The sequence below is a fragment of the Heterodontus francisci genome, chromosome 1 (genome assembly GCF_036365525.1).
Source record: "Heterodontus francisci isolate sHetFra1 chromosome 1, sHetFra1.hap1, whole genome shotgun sequence".
NCBI lineage: Eukaryota > Metazoa > Chordata > Chondrichthyes > Heterodontiformes > Heterodontidae > Heterodontus > Heterodontus francisci.
The window spans coordinates 247,911,327-247,935,249 of NC_090371.1; positions in this window are offsets into that span (position 1 = coordinate 247,911,327).

A 23,923-nucleotide genomic window follows, 5' to 3' on the forward strand; every position below is an offset into this window, starting at 1 on the left:
GTCAGAGGTAGGTTCTTTACACAGAGAGTGGTGGGTGCGTGGAATGCACTGCCAGCGGTGGTAGTAGAAGCAGATACATTAGGGACATTTAAGCGATTCTTGGATCGGTACATGGATGATAGTAGAATGAAGGGTATGTAGGTAGTTTGATCTTAGAGTAGGTTAAAGGGTCGGCACAACATTGTGGGCCGAAGGGCCTGTACTGTGCTGTACTGTTCTATGTTCTATGTTCTATGTGTTGGCTTTGGAGAGGATGCAGGATTGATTCACCAGAATTATACTGGGGCTTAAACGGTTAAATCACGAGGGCAGGCTGCATAAACTTAGTTTGTATTCCCTTGAGTTTAGTAAGTTGAAGATGATAAAGGGTAGATACATCAAAATCTATTTCCTCTGATGGAGGAATCCAGAACAAGGTGGCTTAATCTTAAAATTAGAATTAGGCCAGGAACCACTTTTTCCCACAAACTGTCGTAAAAATCTCAAAATCTCACCCCAAAAAGGATAGGAGAGCCTGAGTCAATTGAATTTTCAAGACAGATCAATAGAGCATTATTAGACAAGGGTATTGAGGGATATGGAACAAACATGAGTAAATGGAGTTGAGGAACAGATCAACTATGATGCAATAGAATGTTGAAATGGGTTTGAGGGGCTGAATGGCCTACTCCTGTTCGTATGGGGCATAGATGGCTAAATGTTGAAGTAAACCATTACTAGACACCGCCCCACCCCGCCCCAGAATTTAGTACAAATAATTGCTAGACCTGCGGAGGATGGTGCAAATTATCATTCGATCCCCAGCAGTTGGTGCAAACTGTCATTAGATCTGCAGGAGTTGGTAAAAACTCACTTTCAAACTACCAGTAGATGCTCAGGAACTGGTGCAAACTGCTACTAGACCAACAGGAGTTGGTGCAGACAACAACAACTTATAATGATATAGTGCCTTTTACGTAATAAAGTGCCCAAGGCACTTCACAGGAGCATTATAAAACAAAATATGACACAGAGCCCAAAAGGAGATATTAGATCAGATGACCAAAAGGTTGGTCAAAGAGGTAGGTTTTAAGGAATGTCTTAAAGGAAGAAAGCGAGGTGGAGAGGCGAAAAGGTGTGGGAAGAGTATTCCAGAGTTTGGGGCCGAGACAACTGAAAGTCCATCCACTGATGTTGGAGACATTAAAATCGGGGATGCACAAGAGGCCAGTATTAGAGCAGTGCAGCAATCTCAGAGGGTTGTGGGGCTGGAGGAGGTTACAGAGGTAGGGAGGGGCAAGGTCAGGGAGGGATTTGAAAACAGGGATGAGAATTTAAAAATCAAGATGTGGCTTGACTGGGAGCCAATGTAGGTCAGTGAGCACAGGCGTGATAGGGGAATGGGACTGGGTGCGAGTTAAGAAACATACAGCAGAGTTTTGGATGACCTCAAGTTTATGGAGAGTAGACTGTGGGAGACCAGCCAGGAGTGCATTAGAATGGTCAAGTCCAGAGGTAACGAAGGCATGAATGAGGGTTTCAGCAGCAGTTGAGCTGAGAGAGGGGCGATGTGACACAGGTGGAAATAGGCAGTCTTCGTGATGGCACTAGATCCCCCGGTGTTGGTACAAACTACAAATAGACTCCCAGGAAGTTGATGCAAGTGGTGATTAGATCCCCAGGAGTTGATGCAAACTGAAACTAGATGCCCAGGTGTTGATGTAAACAGTCATTAGATCCGCAGGAAGTTGATGCAACTGGTCACTTGACCCGCAGAAGTTGGTGCAAACTGCTACTAGATCCTCTGGACTTGGTGGAAACTACCTATAGTTCATCTGGAGTTGGTGCAAACTGTCACTAGCTCTGATGTATTTGGCACAGATCTCCAGGAGTTGGTGCAAACTGTCACTGACACCCAGGAGCCGGTACAAACTGCATTAGGTACCAGGTGTTTCTGTAAACTGTCATTATATCCCCTGAAGTTGGTGTAAACTGGCACTAGACCCCCAGGGGTTGGTGGAAACTGTCACTGAAACCCCAGGATTTGATGCAAGCTGCCACTGGAACACTGAGAGTTGCAGCAAACTGTCACTGGATCTCCAGGAGTTGATGCAAACCATCACTAGACCCCCAGGAGTTAGTACAAACTGTCACATCAGTTGATTAGAATCCAGGACCAGCATGTTCCTGTGAGGATGAAGGATAAGTTTGGCAAGTTTTGGGGATCTTGGATAACGAGGGATATTGTGAGCCTAATCAAAAAGAAAAAGGAAGCATTTGTAAGGGCTAGAAGGCTGGGAACAGTTGAAGCCCTTGAGGAATATAAAGAAAGTAGGAAGGAACTTAAAGTCAGGAGGGCTAAAAGGGGTCATGAAACCTCATTGGCAAACAGGATTAAGGAGAATCCCAAGGCTTTTTATACGTATATAAAGAGCAAGAGGATAGCCAGGGAAAGGGTTGGCTCACTCAAGGACAGAGGAGGGAACCTATGTGTGGAGCCAAAGGAAATAGGTGAGGTACTAAATGAGTACTTTGCATCAGTATTCATCCAAGAGAAGGACTTGGTGGGCGATGAGTCTAGGGAAGGGAGTGTAGATAGTCTGGGTCATGTCAATATCAACAAGGAGGAGGTGTTGGGCGTCTTGCAAAGCATTAAGGTAGATAAGTCCCCAGGGCCTGATAGGATCTACCCCAGAATACTGAGGGAGGCAAGGGAAGAAATTGCTGGGGCCTTGACAGAAATCTTTGTATCCTCATTGGCTACAGCTAAGTTCCCAGAGGACTGGAGAATAGCCAATGTTGTTCCTTGGTTTAAGAAGGATAGCAAGGATAATCCAGGAAATTATAGGCCAGTGAGCCTTAGGTCAGTGGTAGGGAAATTATTAGAGAGGATTCTTCGGGACAGGATTTACTCCCATTTGGAAACAAATGGACTTATTAGCGAGAGGCAGCATAGTTTTGTGAAGGGGAGGTCGTGTCTCACTAACTTGATTGAGTTTTTTGAGGAAGTGACGAAGATGATTGATGAAGAAAAGGCAGTGGATGTTATCTACATGGACTTCAGTAAAGCCTTTGACAAGGTCCCTCATGGCAGACTGGTACAAAAGGTGAAGTCACACAGGATCAGAGGTGAACTCGCAATATGGATGCAGAACTGGCTCGGTCATAGAAGACAGAGGGTAGCACTGGAAGGGTGCTTTTCTGAATGGAGGGATGTGACTAGTGGTGTTCCGCAGGGACATATGCTGTTTGTAGCATATATAAATGATTTGGAGGAAAATGTAGCTGGTCTGATTAGTAAGTTTGCGGACGACACAAAGGTTGGTAGAGTTGCGGATAGTGATGAGGATTGTCAGAGGATACAGCAGGATATAGATCGGTTGGAGACTTGGGCGGAGAAACGGCAGATGGAGTTTAATCCGGACAAATGTGAGGTAATGCATTTTGGAAGATCTATTACAGATGGGAAGTATACAGTAAATGGCAGAACCCTTAGGAGTATTGACAGGCAGAGAGATCTGGGCGTACAGGTCCACAGAAAGTGGCAACGCAGGTGGATAAGGTAGTCAAGAAGGCATACGGCATGCTTGTCTTCATCGGTCGGGGCATGGAGTATAAAAATTGGCAAGTCATGCTGCAGTTGTACAGAACCTTAGTCAGGCCACACTTGGAATATTGTGTACAATTCTGGTTGCCACACTACCAGAAGGATGTGGAGTCTTTGGAGAGGGTACAGAAGAGGTTTACCAGGATGTTGCCTTGTCTGGAGGGCATTAGCCATGAGGAGAGGTTGGATAAACTCGGATTGTTTTCACTGTAACTACGGAGGTGGAGGGGCAACATGATAGAGGTTTACAAAGTTATGAGTGGCATGGTCAGAGTGGATAGTCAGAAGCTTTTTCCCAGGGTGGAAGAGTAAGTTACTAGGGGTCATAGGTTTAAGGTGCGAGGGGCAAAGTTTAGAGGGGATGTGCGAGGCAAGTTTTTTTACACAGAGGGTGGTGAGTGCCTGGAACTTGCTGCTGGGGGAGGTGGTGGAAGCAGATACGATAGCGACGTTTAAGAGGCATCCTGACATGAATAGGATGGGAATAGAAGGATACGGACCCCGGAAGTGCAGAAGGTTTTAGTTCAGGCAGGCATCAAGATCGGCGCAGGCTTGGAGGGCCGAATGGCCTGTTCCTGTGCTGTACTGTTCTTTGTTCTTTTGTCACTAAACCACCAAGAATTGATGCAAGCTGTTATTAGCTCTCCAGACATTGATGCAAATGGTCAATAGATCCACAGGAGTTGATGCAAGCTATCACTAGACCCCAAGGAATTGTTGCAAATAGTCATTAGGACCCCAGGTTTTGGATCATACTGTCACAAGATCCCCAGGAGTTGGTGCAAACTACCAGTTGATCCCCAAGCATTGTTGCAAACCATCACATGACCCCAGGAATTGATGCAAACTGCCACTAGACCTGAGGTGCTGTTGCAAACACCAGGTATTGGTGCAAAGTGCCATTTGACCCCCAAGTGTTTGTGTAAACTGTCACTGAATCCCAGGAATTGGTGCAAACTGCCACTAGATCCTTAGGAGCTGATGCAAACTACCAATAGTTTCCATGGAAAAATGTCACTAGATCCCTCGGAGTTGGTGCAAACTGTCATTAGATACCTAGGAGTCTGTGTAAACTGCTATTAGAGCCCAAAATTGATGTAAACCATCAGCAGATCCCAGAAGTTGATGCAAACTTTCATTAGACCCCCAGGAATTGCTGAAAACCATCACTAGATAACCAAGAGTTGTTGCAAACTGTCACTGGAATACCATCAATTGAATTAATTTTCACTGGATCCCCAGGAATTGGTGCAACCTGTTTCTAGATTCCTGGGAGTTGGTGCAGAAGGCCATTAGACCACCAGGAGTTGGTGCAAATGATAACTGGATCCCCAGGAGTTGATGCAAACTGTCACTAGACCGTCAGGAGCTGGTGCAAATCATCATTGGATTCCCAGGGGTAGGTGCAACTACCATTGGACCCCCAGGTGTTTTTGCAAACTGTCACTGTATCCCCAGGAGTTGATGAAAACTGTCACTGGATCCCTAGGAGGTGGTGCAAACTGCCACCGGGACCCCAGCAGCTGAAGCAAACTGTGACCTGATCCCCAGGATTCTGTGCACTCTACCACCAGATCCCCAGGAGCTGGTGCAAACTGTCATTAGTCTGCCAGGTTTTGGTGCAAATTGCCTCTCGACCCTCAGGAGCTGATGCAAAGTGTTACCGGATCCCCAGGAGTTGTTGCAAACTGTCATTAGATTCCCAGGTGCTGTTGCAAACCGTCACTAGATCCCCAGGAGTTGATGCAAACTGCCACTAGCCCCCTATGAATTGGTGCAAACCATCACTAGACCCCTTGGTATTGGTGCAAACCATCACTGGATCCCCGGAGCTGGACCAAAGTGTCACTGGATTACCAGGAGCTGGTGCAAACTGCCACGAGACATCAAAGAGTTGCTGTAAACAACTGTTAAAACTTCAGATTATGTCCACAACTAGGGGTCATAAATGGAAGGCACTGCCTGAGAGTTTGTGGAGGCAGGTTCAATCGAGGCATTCAAAAGGGAATTAGACTGTTATCTGAAAAGGAATAATGTGCAGGGTTACAGGGAGAAGGGAGGGGAATGACTTTTGGTTAATTGCTCATTCGGAGAGCTGGTGCAGACACAATAGGCCGAATGGCCTCCTTCTGCGCTGTAACAATTCTGTGATTCTGTAAGATTTTCATTTAAAAATTCAATAAGGAATTCAGGAGAATCTTTACTCAGAAAGTGATTAGAATGTGGAACTTGCCAACAAATGGAATACATGAGATAAATGGCATAAATGCATTTGAGGGGAAGATGGATAACTGCAGGAGGGTGAAAGGAATAGGAGAATATGCATATAAGGTTAGATAAAGAAGGGTGGGCAAAGGGTCTTGAGCAGCATGAACACCAGCTTAGCCCAGCTATGATTCTGTGCTCTAAATTTTGTGTAATCTATGTTGTTACAATCAGGTGAAGAGGAGTCACAAGGCTCCCCTCTTGTCCTTCCTCTTATTTGACTGCAACAGGATTTATTCCTTTTTAAACAGTGGATGTGCTTACCACTTCAATAAGTATTTTACCTTTCATCTTTGTGGTGATCTTAAAAGAACCAATCCAACAGGTTTTCTTGAGTTTAAACAAGAAAGAGGTGAGTTCATTATAATTAACAATCTAAACCCAATCTAAAAAAAACTTACACAACACATTCATGCACACACTCGCACGGGAATCAAATAGATTACAGAGTGATGAGGGGTAGATTTGTGGTTGGATTAGAGTCCAGAACAAATAAATATTAATACAGAGTCTATGGGGTTGGATGATTCCATTGTCTTCCAGCTAAAGTTGTGTTCTTGAAGTCCTTGGCTGGTAAATCTGCAGTTTGTGGCTGGCCTACCTGGTTCAGGCTTTTCTTGTAGGCAGAATTGTAGGTGGCTTTCCTCCCCTGGTGTCTTTGGCTTGGATCCAGCAAACAGCAGCTAGGCTTTTCATGCCCCCACTAGGCTTTCTGGAGACAGAAAGGGAGAGAGATCTTGTGGCTCCTTCCCAGAACCAGTCACAGGCTTGTCTCCTTTGTCCAAGGGAAAACTCCCAGCTTTCACAGAGATGGACAGATGGTCATATGACTGCCTCAATGTATTGCCTGGAACCTTCCACTAAGATTCAAGTTTAGGAATTTCAGTCCCTCAGCCCTCAGGATGTTATTGTTCACACCTGGAAGGGTTGGCCCTTTCAAGGTTAATGTGCCACAATGGCTTTGGATGTCCTGCTAATGAACACAATCTCCTGTGGTTAACTCAATAGAGCAAGCCATTGTCTTGGGTGCAGGCTCATCAGACATGTGTCTCCTCTTTTGAGACCTTGGAATGTGTTAGGTGTTCAAATGCAAATTACAGTGGCCATCTTGGCCAGATACTTTAAAAAGCTAACTGCAGAATTCCAGCTCTTTCTGTTTGATTAAGTTTAATGTAGGTTTCCAATCAATGAATTAAAAAATTCCCTCTTTCTGTTTCATTAAGTTTAATGTAGGTTTCCAATCAATGAATTAAAAAATTCCCCTTTGTCAAGTTTTCTTGACAATGTACTGTTGGAAATATAGCAGCCAATTTACGCACAGCACCATCCCACTAACAGTAATGAGATAGTTATCAGATAATCTGTTTTAGTGACGTTCATTGAGGGATAAATATATTGTCCAGGACACTAGGATGTATGCCTCAGCTCTTATGTAATGGGATTGGTTTAACATCTCATCAAAAGATACCACAGCACTCCCACATTGCTGCATTGCAGTGTTAATGCTAGATTTTTTACTCAAGTCTCTGGAGTGCAATTTGAACCCACAGTCTTCTGAGCCAGATGTGAGAGACCAAGCACTGAGCCACAGTTACTGCAAGAGCCTTAGGAGTGAGATACATACTAGCACTAGACCCCTCAGAGTCAGATTTATACCACCAAAATATCACTATGAAAACAAATGAAAATTATGAAGATCACCAAGACTCCTCTGTAAATAAGGCTTATCTTGCATTGAGTTGCTTTCACTTAGACCACTGTTACAATCAGGTGAGGAGGGGTCAAAAGGCTCCCCTCTTGTCCCTCTCCTTGTTTGACCGCAACAGGGTTTATTTCTTTTTAAACACTGGACGTGTTTACCAATTCAGTGAATGTTTAACTCTTTACGTGCTATGATCATAAAAGAACAAATCAGAGAGGTTTTCTTGAGTTTAAACAAGAAAGAGGTTAGTTTTATTGTGTTTAATATCTAAACCCGATCTCAGTAAAATAATAAAACTATTCCAACTTTCACACACACACACATACACACATACACAAGAATCACACACAAACAAATAGGTTACAGAGTGGCAAAGAAGAGTTTTGGTTGGATTAGAGTCCAGAACAAATAAAAATAATATACAGCCTGTGGAGTCTGGTAATTCAGTTTTCTTCCGGCTGAATTTGTGGTACTGAAGACTCTGGCTGGTAGAAGTGCACTTGCACTGGTTTACCTGGGGTTCTCTGTTCAGGGTTTTCTTGGAGACATTGATGTAGGTGGCTTTCTTCCCCTGGGGTCTCTGTCTATAGCAATCGTAGACTTGAATGTTCTGCAGTCGCAGACAGCTTTGGAAACTTGTGATATTACCTGAAAAGAGAGAGACAAACACACAGCCCCACCAGGATCTTGCACTGGTTAGCTCTCAAAGCTTGTCTGCTGTGTGTAACAAAAAATGCCAAGTTCACACAGACTGGGGAGATTGTCACTTGGTTCTCTCAGTACATTTCTTTCCCTTTAATGAGGTCCAAAATCTAAGAATCACAAATCTCTGACAGGTTGTATTATTTCAATGTTTACCTCCTGGAAGTACATCTCCACTAGTGCTCCAAGATAACTTTGGAAGTCCTACTAACGAGGGTGATACTAGATAATTTACTCAACTGTTCAAGCCATTGTCCTGGATGGGAACTTTTAGATATGCCCCCCCCACTTCGATGTCCTGGAATGTGAGATATTTCAATGCAAATTTTGGTGGCCATCTTGGCTGCCAGTTTTTTAAAAGTTAAAAGTAGGATTCCAGGTTTCCTTTTGAAAAGTTTAATGTAGGTTTCCAACCAATTAATTAAAAATCCTCTTTCAGCATAGCATGTTTTCTTGACACCACACAAATTATAATTCAGATTGAGTAAATGCAGATTATTTGTGCTGACAGATTTTAGGCTAGCAGCTAAGGAAAGATATCATTAGAGTCAATTTTTACATCAAGCAATTTGTTTCTCTCTGATTAATAACAAAATATCACAATGTGACTTCATTACAGCACAGCCATTTACTATTTTCGGTTTTTATACAAATTCATCTGTTTTAATTGAAAAAAAGACTTAACAGCTCTCCTGTATTCCTTTATTTTAAGCAGAAACTGTTGTAAAATAAGTACAGGACAAAAGGACCTCCAATAATATTTTGCTTTATGGTGGGCATGTTTTATGATTAGAATACAGAGATGTAAAATAGAATGTTAATACCTAGCAATTGGTATTACTGATTTGGGTAGTATTTTACACAGGTGCAGTATTTACTATAAATTGGGATTTTAAATGAATGCAGGATCTTTAGCCTCAATTGTCATGAGTAGTATAGTGCTGCCTTCAACAATACAATTTATAATGATAACTATTCCAGAGTATCCTTGTAATAATACATCCAGCTTTAAAGAACCAGCTCGATTTGACTAAAATTACAAAAGACAAATATTAGGACCTTCCCTGATGGATACATGTATCAGGAAGTCTCAGGCTTCATCTTTTGTCTGTTGTTATGACCGAGGTTGGAGGAGTCTCTCTCTAGTTCCACTACTCCACTGGTCACAACATATATTTAAATATTTTACCCAGTTACCGATATGACCAATGATATATTTTATCTATATTAGTTTCAGAATAAAAATTAGCCAACCAGGTTTCTTTATTAAACAACAACATAGTTGATTTATTATAAAACAGGACTTATTCAATAAAGATGCAAAGCTTATTAACACACAGTTTGAAATATGAAAGTATAAATATATCACCTTCTAAAATAAACTAACATACACACACGCACCGGTTAAAGAAAAAATAAAGAAAAATGAAAAAACTGGCTCTGCAAAGATCAATTAAAAGAAGTATTTTGGCCAAGTTATTGTCAATTGTTGAAGAAAAAGGATAAGATATGGAATGTTCCAGATGACTTTCAGTCTGGTGTCCTGGTACAGGTAGATGGGTGTCACTAGGAACATGCGGTTGTCACTGGAATCTATTCAGAAGCAGTTCATTCAGGATATGTCAAGAGGATGCTTTCCAGTAGCTTCTCAGGAGAAATGCTGCATCAGTTTCTCCAGCTCTCACACTGGATTCTCAGAAGATCTTTCAACACAGGTGGCAAAGCATGAGTTGGATGGCTTCTCTCTTAGCAGGCTATCCACCTACTGACCTCCAAACAATATCCCAAAACGAAACCAAAACTCCTGATAGCCATAAATCCAGACATGCGACTTCTCTAAGTCCAAACAGTTCCATAGTCCATAAGGCTCTGGCTGTTTACTTAGCATAACACATGTAACTTCCAGTAACTGTTTTTTTCAAAACAAAGTCCCAAGTGTCCTTCCAGTGACCCTTTAAAAAAAAAGTCCAGGCATTTCCTCAGATATTTTCCACAGTCCTTTAAACACAGGTCCTCAAAAAACATTAATAATGGAAGCACCTTCATGACTCTGTGGTCACTTATGTGGTTTCAGCTATGGCAAAAGCAAGTTTATAAATTGGCTTCAGTGTCGCCAGCCAAGTAAGGAAGTAAATTGGTCAATGGTTCCTGCACCTGTGCACTGTGATGCCTTCTAGAAATGCACATGAGTGAGTGTCATTGAGGTCAGGATTAAGCTGATCTGTAATGCCTCCATGGTCAGATATCCTTCTGGGTATCCAGGTTCATGGCACAAGAGCGGCACTGCTGCTGCTCATGCAACTGGATCAAAGTATGCAGCCATAGATGTCATAATTTTGCAGGCACATTTTCCACCACTTTCCATAGATTTGCTGGTATGCTCTCAGTCGGGAATTGACTTGCAGCTGGTACATACTTAGAAAATTTGGGCCATTGTCTTCAGGAGTGAAGGAGAAAAGTAAGATGAAAATTGGAGGAACATAAACAACAGCCTAAGTGTTTCATTTGGAAATAAACTTGATCTTCATTTGTGCTTCTCAGCTAACTTAGATCGGTACAGAAAGAATATTACTGTAGTGCCAGCATAACGCACACCACACCTTTTGCCCAGTGCCTTGGGTACTTCATGGTTCTGAGGTGGAACTGTTGGATTGAGGATCCAGTTCCTACAAACCATTGCCACCGATGGCTCCCTTCCTTTCTTTAAGCTTGCTACGCTGGTTTCTTGTACCTTTTGAGAGGTGACTCTGCGAATGTTTTTGCTCTAATGTGCCTTTCTCCATAAATCTCCTTTGGGCTTTTTGCTACACTTGGGATGTTGGCTAGAGCTTTAGGATGCTGTGCTTTGTTCCTATCAAAATCATTGTAACAATTTCTCTTGTTCTCAAATACTTATGCCCAGAAAAGTCATTGGTGTCTTGGAATATTAATATGTCAATATAAAATGTGAATTTATGACTTTTGAAAGATTGTCACCTGCAAGAATGCAATTTCAAATGACAGGGCAATGAACATCACAATTTGTAATACAAGCACTAAATTAAGTTAGTCTAAAGATATGTATTTAATACCTATGTTGGCATGAACATGTGCAATGCCGAATGATGATTTTTTTAATCCATCGGTGGAAACCTGAATTAAACTTTAAAAAAGAAAACAGAAGATAAAGAACTGATTAAAGATCACTGCTTGCAGCTACAATGGCCACTGCAATTTGCATCTAAATATCCTACATACTGTTAGGCCAATGTGTTTTGTTGAATGATAATTTTCTTTGGTCTACTGACTGGAGATCTGAATGTTTTTTTTTGAAGAAACTTAAAAAGAACATTTAAAACAGGGTGACTGCTGGCAACTTAAGATGACCACCTAGTTTGCAACACTGCATCCTACATTGCAAAGGACAATGAGATGAAATGGCTGCATTTCCCAGAAAGAACCAAGACCCAGGAAGTTTAAAGGAACTTCCTGTCCTCTCTGCAAGCAGAGAAATACTGCTAACTGCTATGTTTGAATGATTGAGTGAATGCCATGTGACAAGCCCCTCCCCATCTGTGGTTTTAAGCTGGTGATTTCTCTGCAGCAAAGAAGAAGCAACTGGACTCTGACATGAGCAGACCCTAATTGGGGGTCCGTCTCTCTCTCTCCATTCCAGCTTGAAAGCTTTCAAATCCTGCCTGTTGACTGACCACCTTTGCATACTCCGGCTACAATCCAAAATCCCATTGGAGGATATCATCCACATGGCTATCTCCAAGAGAGTCACCGAACCAGTCATCTACCTCTTCAAACTAAAAGCCTCAGGACCACTCAATTCAGCTAGAAGCCATGCAAATCATCAAACTCCATAGAGTGTATACGTTTTTTATAGACTCTAACTCAACGAATCTACCTTTCCCCACTCTGCAACCTCTTTGTGTGTAAACCTCTAGTGCGTGTGTGAGAGTGAAAGTTGGCACATTGTTTATTATTTTATTAGTTTGGTTAACTCAAGAAAATCAGTCCAATTGATGCTTGTTATGATCATAGCAAGTAAACACCTACTGAATTGGCCAGTACATCCACTTTAAGAAAGAATTAAACCTGTTATGGTCAAATAAGGAGAGAAAAAAGAGGGAAACCCTTCAACCCCTCCTCACTTTGCCATAACAATACCAATGTATCAAGGTGGAGATGTAGGTCTGGTAAAATCTCCAAGAGCAATGGCTTGAGCACTTTGAATGAGCTACCCGCCTTGCCTTCATTGACAAGACATTCGAGGCAATCTTGGAATATTAACACTGGTAGAGACAAACCATTCAAAGGGTAATTACTGAGACAATAGGGCATGAGACCGATTGGGAATTCTTAGACCTAATCTAATTTAGATGCAAAAGAGAGAATACACTGAGCCATCATATGACAGATCTGTATGAAAACTTGCAGTTCCTTCTCTTTACAGCAGACAAGCTCCTGAGTTTGACCAGTGAAGGACCCAAGTGGGGTCTCCTCTCTCTTTCTTTCTCCAGGTGACCTGGCAAGTTCAAACCTTGCCTGCTGGTTGCAAAACATCTAAGTCTATCATTGCTGCAGACAGAGACACCGGGAAGAAAAACATCTGCATCACCGTCTCAACAAGAAAACCCTGAACAAGTTGGCCACATCTACCAGCCAGTAACTTCAGGAGCATGAATTCATCTGGAAGACCACTGAATTACCGGACTCCACAAACTGTGCATTCTTTTTATTGTTGTTCTGGACGGTAATCCAACCAATCTATACTTCTCCATTCTGTAGCCTATTTGTGTGTGTGTGATTCTTGTATGTTTGTGTGTGTGTGAAAGTTGGAGCATAGTTTATTATTTTACTTAGATCGGGTTTTGATTTTAAGTACAATAAACTAACCTCTTTCTTGTTTAAACTCAAGAAGACCTGTCCAATTGGTTCTTTATGATCATAGCACATAATGGGTTAAACACTCACTGAATTGGTAAGCATTTCCACTGTTTAAAAGTAATAAATCCTGTTGTGGTCAAACAAGGAGAGGGGCAAGAGGGGAGCCTTTCGACTCCTCCTCACCTGATCCTAACAATGTGTATTGAATGATAACTTATGTCTACAGTGATTGTATTGTGAGTTTCTTGCTTGGGCCAACTACCCAGAATAGGGAAGGTAATGGCCACCCTGTGTTCTACAGGTATCAGGATTTTGGCAATTTACACAGCTCTTTATCATTCACTTTTTTTTGCCTTTGTTGATTGTGGGCCACATTAAGTCTAGCCACCCTTTTGATCTCCTTTTACAGTATGATGTATTCATGGTGACATGGGAGGTTTTGTTGATTTAGGATTTTGACAGTCAAGTGAAAACATATTTGAGCTTGGCTACAATGTCCCCAGAGTGGAATGGCCGACTGACACTCAAGCCTGGATTTTTTACTTCCTACACCAGATGATCAGGCAGTATTTGTGCAGACAAAATTGGGATCCATTTTGTCAGATTCCTGCCCATTTCAGCAATTTTTCATCATTTTCTGGTGGACAGCACATGCACCTGCCCTTAAAAATGGGTGAGGATATTTAAATAAGGCAATGTGGTGACACTGTACATCACAGTTGCTGACTTTACAACCTTGGTTACATACATTCAATGGTAATTCTATCTTTATACAATGGGGGCCAGGGTTAATAGGCACTTGGAAAAGGTACAAAGCAAATTCAAGGAATCAATTACAATAAACAGTCATTTTTCCAGTTTTTCCAATGATCTTCCCCTGACGTTATGGCAGGAGAACTCCCTTGGAAATTTCAGGCATACATCTCGGCTAAAGGCCTGAAACAAAATATCCTCCTCCACGCCAACAATACCTTCCCATCATACACACATTTTGAAGTAGATTAAAGAACAATTTACAATCTAGATAGAAAATTTAAGCAGTAAAATCTAATTGAAATTAACAGACTGAAAAATCAGATGGCTTCTATAATGGGCGGGCGATCCGCTCAGCCAGATTACTACCCCAGTGGGGAAGATGAAAATTTACCCCTGTGAGGGTGGGGGAGGGGGGCTCAATATAGATGAGGATAATAGGTGCACATGAAAAGAACAGGATGGCAACAAAAATTACAGGGCTACTAAGGGATTAACAGGCAGTTAGAATGAAAGCACAGCAGAGATGTTTAATATGTATTTGCCTCTATATTTGTCGAGGAAAATGAAAGGAGTGTATGAGACAGATCTTCCTCATATGGCATTTAAGTGGAATGGATCACCGTGACACAGTATATAATAAAAAATCTTGCAAAACAGGATTACAGCAGGCCTGTCCCCCAATTTCTTCCGATTCATTTAAATGGGAAGGAGAGCTGGTGAGCTCCATTATAGGGATGCAATCCTAATCACTTGATTTTCCTCTAAGAGCTGCATCTAAGCAATCCTTCATACCTGCCACCAGCACCACCACACCAGCCCCACATCCTCCCCCACCACCACCCCCAACACAACGAAGTGCAATAAAACAGAAAATCTGGTCCCTCTAGGGATATCAGAGGAAGATGTTGAGAAACAACTAAAAGATATAGTCTCACTTAGCAGGACCAATTTTAGTTGCTATTAGGAATAAAATGGTAACAGAGGGGATTTCTGTCTACATGTTTGATGAATTCTGTCAGTCAGATGCCACCCATTTGGGAAGAAAGCAGCAGCTGGCCAGTGGGCGAGTGATGCAGATCAGTCATCCTGGAGGCAGTCCGCCAACACCAAGCAAAGGTTGCCCACAGGAAGGTAAGTCATTGAAGGCATTCCAAGGGTTTTGTAGCTGGAGGGGAGTGGTGTTGAGGGGGCTGGGGGAGCTGGGAGGATGTCCAGGACAGCAGAGAGCTTGAATTTTCTTGTTGCCCAGTGGAGTACTCTTGCTCCTCCTGGCCCCACTAAGAAATGCTTTTCATTTGCCTGTAATGGGTTTGCTAGCTTTATCCTAGCTTCTTTCTTCGACTGCAAAATGCCTTTTTAAACCCTTCTCCCCTGTCCGCTCCACCCTCACCTCCAACAATAAATGCAAAGAGCTCATGTACATCTTTGTCACTAAGATCAGCCACCTTTGCCACTTTCCTCCCTTTCACTAGCCCACCTGAACAAACTTCCTCTAAACTTCCACCCTGTCTATCTTCCATCATGCCCTCTTCAAACTTCTCTTGTCCAGGAGGCCCATCTTCTGCCCCCTCAACCCTATTCCCACTAAACTGCTGACCACCCACCTTGCCCTCCTGGTCCCCATGTTAGCTAATATTGTTTATGGTTCTCTCTTCAGATGCTGTCCCTCTCTCCTTTTAATCAGCCGTCATCACCCCCTCCTCAAAAAAAACAACCATTTACCCCAACGTCCCTTGTAAACTACCATCCCATCTGCAACCTCCTTTCCTCTCTAAAGTCCTTGAATGTGTTGTCATCTTCCAAATCCGAGTCCATCTTTCCTGGAGCTCCATGTTTGAATCCCTCCAATCAGGCTTCTGTCCTTGCCACAGTACCAAAACAGCTTTTATCAAAGTCACAAATGATGACTATGTGACTGTGACAAAGGCAAACTGTTCCCAGGCTACTGACTCCATCCCTCTCTCTGGCAACTGTCTGAGACTAAACTAGACTGTTTTCAACCTTGGTGTCATATTTAACTCCGAGATAAGCATCCAACTACATGTCCGCACCATCACTAAGACCGCTATTTCCACCTCAGTACCATTGCCTGACTTCTGTCCTGCCTCAGCTCAGTTGCTGCTGAAACCCTCATTCATGCCTTTGTTACCTCTAGACTTGACTATTCCAACACACACCTGGCTGGACTCATACATTCCACCCTCTGTAAACTTGAGACCATTCAAAATTCTGCTGCCTGTGTCCTCACTCACACCAAGTCCCATTTATCTATCGCCCCTATGTTTGCTGACCGACATTGGCTCCCAGTCAAACCATGCCTTGATTTTAAGATTATCTTTGTTTTCAAATTCCTCCGTGGTCACACCCCTCCCTATCGATGTAACCTTCTTCAGCCCCACAACCGTCCGAGATATCTGCGCTCATTTAATTCTGGCCTCTTGAACGGTCCTGATTTTCATTGCTCCACCTTTGGTGACAGTGCCTTTTGCTGCCTAGGTCCTAAGCTCTGGAATTCCTTCCCTAAACCTCTCTCATCCTTTACCTCTCTTTCTTCCTTTATGATGCTCCATATAACCGACCTCTTTGAGAGACAGTGGCATTGTGGTAATATCACTGAACTAGCATTCCAGAGGCCCAGGCCAATGCCCTAGGGACACAGACTCAAATCCCACCACAGCAGCTGGTGGAATTTAAATTCAATTAATTAAAAAAATCTGGAATTGAAAGCTAGTTTCAGTAATGGTATCATGAAACTATAACTGATTGTTGTAAAAACCCATTTAATTCACTAATGTTCTGTAGGGAAGGAAATCTGCTCTCCTTACCCTGTGGGTCTGGCCTACACGTAACTCCAGACCCACAGCAATGTGATTAACTTTCAACTGCCCTCTGAAATGGCCTAGCAAGCCATTGAGTTGTCAAGGGCAATGAAGGATAGGCAACAATGCTGGCCTCACCAATAACATCCACATCCCATGAAAGAATTTAAAAAAAGTTTTTTCCCATCTGCCCTAATATCACCTTATGTGGCTCGATGTCTAATTATGTTGTATAATGCTCCTGTGAAATGTGTTGGGACATTTTATTATGTTAAAGGCGCTATACAAGTATAAATTGTTGTGTACCAGGGTGGTTTGCCACTGATGATGCCATGCTCAGAAACAAGTTAAAATTACCACTATGTACCCCAAAACCAGCAGAAATCAATAGGGATGCAGTGAAGCTCCTCCATTTTAATTCTTACCCCTATCTGTTCCTGCTGATCGGGGAAGATGAACATTCTCCTGATAAATTTGCTGTAAACATCTGCATTATGAATGTACTTACCATTGATAAAACCTTACACTTAAGATGATACCACTTGCCAATTGTAAATGTGCAATAGATGGAGGGGAAGGAGTATATCTAGGTTAGGAAATGCAAAAAGAGACATGGTTCCTGTTACTAACTGCTCAATGATCCTGCTGAAAACACACATTAACTGACACATGTGGAACTGGACAGCAGCAAAAGAGCCTATACCCTCAAGAGAGGAAGTAAAAGAAAATAGATGGAGAAAACTGCAGAGGGGAATAAAAGAGAGAAATCTTTCCAGTGAAGTCAATTTTCATCAGTATTGACAGCTAACAACTAAAAATTGTTTTCTGGAGTAAGATGGGAAGGCGGTTTGATCCATCTTGCCCAACTATGTGAATCTGTTTATAAACCTTGGTGACTCTAAGCAGGACTGGTTTATCATGGCATCTATTAAGAAATACAAATACAAAACACAACAGCAGTGCATGAGGTCAGTAATGGAAGACTGATATGTCCCCTACAGGCCATTGCATTTCTCAGTACTTTAGCTTTATTGTCTCTGCAAATAATTGTCTGCAACCTTTTCAATGAACCAATGTTGTGGGCAATACTTTCCTGTTATCAATACATGTTCGAATTATATGTATTGCTTTACTCATATAAGTACTTCTAAAATATAATCTTCTGGTTTCATGTCTTTAACTTATGGAACTAAAAACAGACTGAAGATGAATTCTTTACATGGATCTTTTCCAAGGTGTCATTGAATGAGAGAGGCGTGAGTAAGAACTATGATTGCCGGATACCAATTATCCGGAAAGCTTGGTGCAGCACTTCCTAGTTCATGATTAGGACATTGAGGCTGTAAATCGCAATTGCATCCAAGGTTCTTCCTGCTGATTGATTAGTCCTGTAACAGGACATGGCACATCTTTGCTAGTGCTCAGTTCACCATTAGGACACTGACCTGAACTGTTGCAGGGCTTTTCCTGCTCGTTAGTCTTTTTGTTGCACGACCCATTACTCAGTTGCTTATTCATCACTTTGAGAGATCTCATTTAAACTCAGCATGGAGACTCCTTTTCTACTGATTTTCTTGTAACACCAGGGTGTATCGGTACTTTGTCTGAGTTGCAGTTTTGCAGAAGTCAAGGATTAACTCCTTGTTTCAAAGAATGTCTGTAATGAGTTTTTGAATGGCCATTTATCCTACAAGCACATCCAGCTGCATTTTAAACATTCTTAACCATTTAAACTCTACTATCTCACTTGAAAGATTATTACAAACATTTATCTATGCTTGGATAAAGAAATTCTCCTTAATAGAAATTTTAATTTTACTTATATCCTCTGGTCCTACTTAATTTGAAGCTGATGTTAACTTTGTCTATCTATAAAATTATAAGTTACACATTTGATGCTTATCCAGTGTCAAATCTTTCCAAGCAATCATAGGAATTATTTTATTTAGAGATACAGCACTGAAACAGACCCTTCGGCCCACCGAGTCTGTGCCAACCAACAACCACCCATTTATACTAATCCGACAGTAATTCTATATTCCCTACCACCAACCTACACTAGGGACAATTTACAATGGCCAATTTACCTACCACCTGCAAGTCTTCGGCTGTGGGAGGAAACCGGAGCACCCGGCGAAAACCCACACAGTCACAGGGAGAACTTGCAAACTCCACAAAGGCAGTACCCAGAATTGAACCTGGATCCCTGGAGCTGCAAAGCTGCAGTGCTAACCACTGCGCCACTGTGCCACCCCAGAAGTAGAAACAGAAGTAAGCTATTCATGTTCTTGTTCCACCAGGAATATGAGAGAATACACAAATGTAAAGATAGACAGAGAAAAAATAATAATTTAACAGGGATAAGGTTTTGTGGATAAGATGCTTTATTTGTTTTTTGAGGGAACTTTACAAGTGGTTGTCCTGAAATTTCAATGATTTGGTAGAGCACAAGCCCAGCAGATTTACTTGAAGGTTGAGGGCAGTGTTTAAGGTGCAGTAAAGATCCACTGGTTTTATATCCCATTTAAGTTCTTTCCTAAAGGCTGCGTTTGCTGACAACGCTACCACTAGGTGGTGCTGTAAAATGTCATCGTCTGCGACTTCAGGCAGCTGCCAGGACTAAAGATGGCGCTGCTCAAATAATCACACAAAGGCAACCTGACCTAAACACATGGCAGCACACAATGGCGGGAGGGAGAAAGCGAGCAAGTGGGACGGGGGGTGGGGGGGAGCGGAACGGGTCGAGGACGGGGGTGGAAGGAGCGGAGCAGAGCGGGCCAAGGACGGGGGGGAGCAAAGCAGGACGGGGGGGGAGCGGAGCAGAGCGGGGAAGCGGACCGGACCGGGCCCAGGAAAGGGGGTGGGGGGGTAGCAGAGCGGAACTGGGGGGGAGCGGAGCGGGAAGGGGTGGGGGGGAGCGGAGCGGAGCGGGGGAGCAGAGCGGGCCGGCCTGTGGATGGGGGTAAGCGGCGCGGGCCAGGGACGGGGGGCGGGAGGCGGAGGGGGTGGGCAGCGGAGCGGGCCGGTGAAAGGGGGGGGGCAGAGCGGGCCGGGGAGGGGGCGAGTGAGCAGGCCGGGGACGGGGGGGGAGCAGAGCGGCCGAAAGAGCGGAGCGGCCGGAGAGAACAGCGAGGGGGGGAGCGGAGCAGCCGGAGAGAAAAGCGAGGTGGGGAGCAAAGCAGCCGAAAGAGTGGAGCGGCCATCAAGAGCAGTGGGGGGGGGAGCGGAGCGGCCGAAAGAGCGGAGCAGCTGGAGAGAACAGCGAGTGGGGGAAACGAAGGAGCCAAAAGAGTGGAGCGGCCGTCAAGAGCAGCGAGGGGGGGAGCAGAGCGGCCGGCGAGATCAGCGAGGGGGGGGAGCAGAGCAGTCAGCGACAGCAGCGAGGTGGGGAGCGGAGCTCGACGCGTGGGTGAATACGTTAGCGTTGCATTGCTGTACATGTAAAGCGCATGCACAGAGGCTGACCAAGCGCGTTGCCCGAAGATGCACGTCACACGATGACGTCATCAGCACATGCGCTAACCAGTCCTGGCAAGTCGGAACGCAACGCAGGAGCCCATCTGCGCAAGTGCACACCTTGGCGCAGCCTGATGACATCAGTGGCCGGCTGCGTTGTCAGGAATCACTTTGAAGAGGGAATTATCTGGAAGTTATGAAACAGAAGGAAGCGTGTAAATTTCCCTCCTTCCATTCCAGCAAAGGTGTAGACATGCAAATGTTGTGTTGAGGATGGCATCATCAGTCTCAAATTCCATCATTTCCAACCAAGGAGCTACTGATCTAACTTATATCACTATAAAACAGGGGGAACTTAGAACCACAACTGAGGAAATATAATGCTGGGATCTTACAGTTGAATTTGAGTGCTTCAGTGTACTGTTTGATAGAGACTTGTAACTTTGCTTTGAGTTAGTCTTGTCTTCTTTGTTCAAAATGAAGCTATGAGCCTGAAAAATATAGAAGTCTCTCAAAACTGTTGCATGTTTGGAAAATGTTCCTAAAATAAAGGAAATAGCAGTAAAATAATTTACTCCATGAGGATTCCCAACTTTATGACTTTTTTCTGAGAGAAGGAGCAACAGCAGGCAATCTGGGAAGCCAACCTTCTAAGGTAGCATCACAGGAGATCCATACCCTCCTGTAGATATGGAACTACCAAGGAGTACAACCCTAGAATATTCTTCAGTATATCCAGGGAATTGCACAGCAGGAGGCCCCTGTGCAGAAGTTACTGGAGCTGACTCTTATTCAAGGACGTTCTAACATAGAAAAATATCCTTCAGGGGTTTCAGAAAAGTGATATGAGACACAAATCAATACCAAGCCAAAGTAGGAAGGAGGCACAACCAAAATCTTGGTCAAAGGGATGGTTTGAAAGAGGGTCTTCAAGGAAGAGAGGGAGTTGGAAAGGCAGTGAGGTTAGGAAGGCTACTGCAGAGATTAGACCCCATACAGTTGAAAGCATGGCTGCCAATGTGGATGGTAGCAAATTAAGTGGGGGGCAAAAATGCACTAAAGCCCAATACTGGAGGATCACAGAGTTCTTGGAGCATTGTAATTCTAGCAGAGCTTACAGAGATAGAGAAGGAAAAGCCCATGGAGGGATTTAAACACAAGGATAAGAATTTTAATATTCTAAACTAACATAGACCAGTAAACACAAGGGTGATAGGTGAGTCAAAATTGGCATGGGATAACCACATAATAACTCAAAGCAAGAGTAGGCCATTCAACAAATCTAGCCCATTCCACCATTCAATAAGATCATGGCTGATTTTCTACCTCAACTATACCTTCCTGCACTATCCCTATGTCTCTTGATTCCCTTAGTATCCAAAAATCTATTGGCCTCTTCAATATACTCAAAGACTGAGCATTCACAGTTTTCCGGTAGAGAATTCCAAAGATTCAAAACCCTTTGAGTCAAGAAATTTCTCATCCCAAACCTAAATAGCTGATCCCTTACTCAGATTGTGACCTCTAGTTCTAGACTCCAGTGCTTGGGGAAACATGCTCTCAGCATCTACCCTGTCAAACCCCTTAAAAATATTATGTTTTTATGAAATCATCTGTCATCCTTTCAAACTCTAAAGGAATATAGATCTTCTCTACTCAATCTCTCTTCATAGGACAATCCCCTCATCTCAGGAACCAGTTTAGTGAACATTCATTGCATTCCCTCCAAGACAAGTATATCCTTCCTTGGGTAAGGAGACCAAAATTGTACACAGTACTCATGGTGTGGTCTCACCAAGGCCCTGCACAAATACATTGACTTCTTTATTCTTATACTTAAATCCCATTTTAATAAAGGCTATAATGCCATTTGCTTGTTGTACCTGCATGTTGAATTTCTGTGATAAGATACAGGTAGCAGAGTTTTGAATGAGCTGAAATTTATGGATGGTGGAGGATGCGAGGCCAGCCAGTAGAGTATTGGGATATTCCAGTCTCGAGGTAACATAGGCGTAGATGGCCTGTGGCATTGGTGGAGGTGGGCAATATTATGAAGGTTGAAAAGGGAGTCTTTGTGATGGAAAGGATATGGGATCAGAAGCTCAGCTCAGGATTGAATATAATGCTGTGGTTGCAAACAGCCTAGTTCAACTTGAAACAATTGCTGGGGAGGGGGGTTTGAATTGACAGCAAGGATGTGGTGCTGTGTTAGGAGCTGAGGATGATGACTTTTGCCTTCCCAATGTTTAACTGGAGGAGGTTACGGCTCATCCAGATCTTGATATTGGACAGCAATCTGACAACACTGACATGGAGTCAGAGAAGTACAGCTGTATGACACCAGCATACATGAAGAACCTGACCCTTGTGTCTTTGATAAAGTCACAAAGGGGTAGCATGTCGAAGAGAAAAAGGAGGGGACCAAGGATAGATCCTTGGGCAACTCCAGAGGTAATAGTGTGAGGTGGAAATGATATGGGTACGATTGCTTCCAGCAAGGACTCTCTGACAGTGGATAAGAGACATTGTAGAAAGATGGTGTGGTCGATTGTGTGAAAAGCTGCAGGATGGTCGTAAAGGATGAGAAGGGATAGTGAACCATGGTCTCAGCCAAAGAGGATGTAATTTGTGACTTCAAATTAAGGTCATTTCAATGCAGAATCCAGATTGTAGAGATTCAAAATGGAGTGATCAGTGCCACCAAAGATGTCATTGGACTCTGCTGCTATTCCTACCATCTGCCACACATTTTCAGAAAGCCTTTGCAATACCTTCATATGGTTCTGATGTACTGCAAGTATTTGTCTGATCATGACAGGACATTGAGAGCAATGCCTGAATGTTTAAAAGTCTCTGACATATCCTAAACCTCTAATCAGGTGTATTATGCTTTACCTCCAATACCTCATTCTCTGGCTACAATTGTGGGTTGCAAATCACCATATTTCAGTTCCTCATCTAGACTATACGGAGTTAACTCGTCTAGGGTGGTGAGTGCAAGTGGGGTCAGGTTAATGGTGGAGTAGGTTAGTTTTTCCTGGCTGCATCACCTGTTGAAGGCTCCATCATTTGTTCCTTTTATCTCTGAGAATAACCTTTCTTGTTTCTGTGAAGATAAGAACGAGAAATCTATTGAGTCCTCTTCTCTCCACTTTTTCCTATCCATTAGGATGATGCAAAAGTGTCCTGAAAGCATGGCCTGGATTTTAACTGCCCCCAATGGGTGGAAACCAGATGAGGGGGGCATATTAAAATAATGGGTGCCAGTTACCTCCACCGATCATGTTTGCTTCCTTCCTTCTTCAACATCCATATTAACTTGAGCAACTGAGCAGAATACCCACAGGAAGGAAATGGGGTCATTTTTTAGATATAGATCAGATCAGATGATGTCAGCAAGACCTAATCTGCAATATCAGTGAGTGGCCTGAGCAGTGGGCCAGTGTCGGCTCTTTCTTCAGGCAAAACCTGCGAGGTGCCAGTTTTTGGGCCAAAAGAAGCCCACCAGTCAAGTTACATTTAGCTTTCAGGTTTTCTTGCATTAAGATCAACTGGGCCTCCATGTCCTGGCCTTGCCTAGTTCCTCAGCTAATTATGCGCTTCCCCACACCCTCCTTGGCTCCCCATTAATATCGGGGCCTGTGAGTCTCAAAAAAAAGTGAAACCATTTTTGACCTTCAGTCATCAGCACCAACCACCTGTGAGTCTCTTACAGCATGAGTCAAGAAAGTTCCCAGGATTTATTTCTCTTCTTCCTCCTAG